Genomic DNA, 4257 nt, shown 5'->3' on the forward strand with positions numbered 1-4257 from the left:
TAGGGAAAACATGGACTTTTTTCAAAAGAAAATTCCTAACATGCCACACTAGAAGGTTAGCAATATCTGTGTGGAGTTCTGGATTTTTAATTTGTCCTTTTTGTTTGCATCTTCTGTTTTTCCAGGCACCTGGGTAACAAATACTATTATAAGGTTAAAAAAATTAAAAAGTATAAAATTCAAAAGGATTTGTCAAATCAGCTGATAATTGAGTAGTTCGCTCCTATCATCACTAATCCATGTCTGTCCCCCAATATATTTTTGTCACAAAATATGTATTTTAACGTTTCACAGGTGATTCTATTGCATCCTAAACTTTGAGAGCCATCGCTGTTTGTCAGGTTAGGCTAAGCTTATGCTGGGGTAACAACCCTCAAACTTCAGCGGCTTAACATAGTAAAGGTTTAGTTTTAGCACGCAATAAGTGCCCAACAAGTGTTGGTGAAGGTCAGGGGTGACGGGGCTCTGCTTCCTATCTGACAGGGACCCCAGCTGACAGAGGCTCCACAGCCTGGAACATCGCTGGTCACTGTGGCAAAGGGAGAGTGTCGTAGAAATCTCTTATTCTTCTAAAGTCACTGTAGTCTAGAAGTAACATAAGTCACTGACTTATGCACAGCTGACTGGCCAAAACTAGTAACGTAGCCTCACCTAATGGCAAGGGGTTGAGGGTGCTATGGGACTAGCAAGCATAGTTTTTTTGTGTGTGCAGAGGCAGTATATACTATAAAGTGAGAAAAATAAACTAAAAGAAAATATTCATAGAAATTCCAGGGGGAGTGCATTTTTAAAGCACTAAAACGAAAAATTGAAAATTGTAAAGAAAAAGTGACAAGTATAATTAAGTTTCTATGGAGCAAAGTAAGAATGAATGTACCCTTGGCTTTCTGTTTTATCAGTGGTGTTATTTTGGGGGAATCTTCAGACCATTCTTTAAGGCTATGGTAGCCTAATGGATGCTGATTGGGCTGGATTCTGGCTGGAGTGATGAGGGTTCCAGCAACTCACTTGCCAGTTCTATAGGACAGGATGAATCTAGACCTCTGGGTGCTCTGAGGCATGACACTGGGGCAGGATGTGGAAAGGCTCCCCCAAGGCACACTCTCCAGGGTGGTCTGACTTTGGTTTCTCTTCTCCAGTCTGAGCAGGCACCAGACTTCTTCTAGGTTGATGGCCAGGCTGTCCTGGACATACACACCAGGAGGACAATGACTGTCCCATTGCAGGTCAGAGCACTTTGCCTCTCTTTCCTTTTCCCTGTCTCTTTTGGGGAACCTTTTATAGGGGAGGAGATAAAGCCCAAGGATTCCCAAGTGGAAACATTGGTCTGAACAGTCTTTGAGCAAACAGATGTCTGACCTGGCTGGGCCTGACCAGGTAACTTGGGGCTGAAGCAGAAGGGGCTGGCCCTTCTGTCAGAGTCCAGTGAAGTACCCCCCTGAAATGGGGTTAGACCTCAGACACGACCTCACCCATCCCTCTCCCACTCACGTTGCTCAGATTCCAAGAAGGGCCTCAGATGTGCCCTGGCCTGTTTGGGTGGTTCTGTGGTGACTTTAGGTCTGTGTGTGCCTGGTGTGGCACTTCTGATGTCTGCGTCAGCCCAGGCCCAGAGGCACGGGAGCCCCCAGGCAAAGGGAGCTTCAAAAGCATGTGGTCTCACAGCTCAGGAGAAAAGGGGTGGCACCTCCTGTGTGAACACCCCTATGCACTGCAGGCCTAGCCCACGACTTGGAGGTCAGGGTAGTCAGACTGTGGATTGGTGTGAAGATGTTTTGGAGGCGTTGATGTTGGAGGGTCAGCAGCATCCAGAGCCTGGTTCTCTGGCCCCCTCACCACTTCCCTGCCCGCACAGAAGGCTGATATCCCCATCACGTGTCCAAGAAGCTACTTGCCTGGCCAACTCCAGAGCAGAAAGCATTGAGGGTCCAGGACCCTGGAGAGAGCTGTCTGCTAAGCGAGATGCCCAAGCCCTTGGGAGACAGTGCCTGGGAGTGGGAGCCCCTCTGGTGAGGCAGGGTAGAGGGATCAGGTTCAGGGTTCTTGCAGAACACTCAGGTGCCAGAAGGTATGTGGATGACTGCCAGGAAAAAGTCACCGGGTCTGTGGTGGCCATCGAGTCACATAGCTCAGATATTTCCTCAAAAGAACCTTTGGATCTCCCCTGACATTCACGCTAAGGCCACATTTTACCCAGATTGCTCCCATAGCCTAACTGAGCACAGTTGGGCAGCCAGAGCCAGGCCGTTTCTGCTCTTTGGATTCCCTTAATCTTTGCCTGTCCTCCCCACTGGCCTGGTACAGACATTCTTTTTTTAAAAATAAATTTATTTATTTATTTATGGCTGTGTTGGGTCTTCGTTGCTGTGCACGGGCTTTCTCTAGTTGCAGCAAACGGGGCCTATATGTTGTGGCGTGTGGGCTTCTCATTGTGGTAGCTTTTCTTGTTGCGGTGGCTTCTCTTGTTGTAGAGCACAGGCTCTAGGCTCACGGGCTTCAGTAGTTGTGGCATGTGGGCTCAGTAGTTGTGGCTCATGGGCTCTAGAGCACAGGCTCAGCAGTTGTGGCACATGGGCTTAGTTGCTCTGCGGCATGTGGGACCTTCCCGGATCAGGGCTCGAACCCGTGTCCCCTGCATTGGTGGGCAGATTCTTAACCACTTCGCCACCAGGGAAGTCCCCAGACTTTCTTACTGCACCAGAGTCTGAGGCTCTTCCTGCCTAGTCTGCCTTCCTTCCCTCTCTTGTTTCACAGGTGTGAGATGTGCATCACAGTCTGAAGGCTTTCCCCATGTCTTCCAGGTCCTTCCTCTTTTATTTTTCGTAAGTGCTCCCCCAATAAATCTCTAATGTTGCCTAATCTTGTCTTGGCATTTGCTTCTAGGAAGGCCTGAACTGGTACATAGGCTCAGGGTACTTTCACAGATGAGAGCTCATGTTTCACATTTCTCAGTAGCTGTACTGTTTTTCAGAGAGGCAGGGTAGTATAGGTGTTAAGAGCCTGACTAACTGGGTTCAAGTCCCAGGTCTATTACTTTTAGCTGTGTGTCCTTGGCCTCTGTGCCCCTTTTCTAAAACTGAGATAATCACATTACTTCCTCTTAGGATTGTTGTGAGGTTTATATGAATGATTTTTATACAGACCACTTAGTATCTCACACATATTAAATAATATCAGCTATTTTACCATCTTTGGTAGATGAAGGCAGAAGAGGGGGAGGATCTTACCAGGTCCTGTAGCTATTGATGAGCTTGGGTCTGGAACTCTCAGTCTTAAGGTTCTACAGCTCTAAGTACATATGCTTTATTGATTTTTAACCTAGAAGCTAAAATTAAGGTTTAGGAAAACACATGAACCAGTTAAATGGCATGATGATTGTGACTCCTACCTTCAACTCCATTGGATGAGTAACTCCCAAAGTGAGAATGGTATGATAATATTGTCCCTTTTCCTATATTGTATCCATCAGACAACTTATTCTGGAATACAGAAATGGCACTGAATACCATAACTGTGATCCCTCTTCTTGTTGTTACATTTACCAAATACTCTTTATGGTAGAGTGTGTCACAAGCATATTTTTCAAGGAAGGGAAGAGGCAGGGTGGGAAGGGAACTAACATTTTCATGAGTGCTCACTAAGGGCCAGATGCAGTGTTTGGTGTTTTGGGTTGATTCTCTCTTTAATCCCCATAACAGTCCTGTGAGGTAGGTAGCAGTATTTCCCTTACATGAAGAAGAAACAACTCCGAGAGGTTAGGTGTATTTTCCAAGGCCCTTAATCTAGTAAATTATAGAGTTTATATTCTAACCTAGGTTTTGTTATACTGCAAAGCCCATACCCTACCTTTTAAAATTTTTTAAACTTTAGATGGTGACCTTCCAGGACTGGGGGATTTATTGGTTTAAATTTGCATGACAGCATGTTAAATTTGAGTTTTTTCATAAGCAACCAAGATATAATAGATATGAAATTCTAAAACCAGGTTTTCAAAGGAAATAACCAAGCAGCTCTAAAACTTAAAAGGATTAAAAGGTTTAAGACAGAGGAGATATGGAGAAAGAATTTTTTTGAGGATTTCTTTGGAGTGGACTTCCAAGGGGGAAGAGTTCCAGTGCTTTGCCCTTCACCCCAAGGCTTTAACTGGATCCCTTGAAGCTTGATATGTAGCTTCTGGAGTTTGGAGGCACAGTGAAATGGGATCTGACTCCAGCATAAGAAATCTGATGGGCTAGAGAATGGGGAGGATAGGGAAAG

Source organism: Lipotes vexillifer, unplaced genomic scaffold, assembly GCF_000442215.2.
Source record: "Lipotes vexillifer unplaced genomic scaffold, Lipotes_vexillifer_v1.1 scaffold1990, whole genome shotgun sequence".
NCBI classification, from domain to species: Eukaryota; Metazoa; Chordata; class Mammalia; order Artiodactyla; family Lipotidae; genus Lipotes; species Lipotes vexillifer.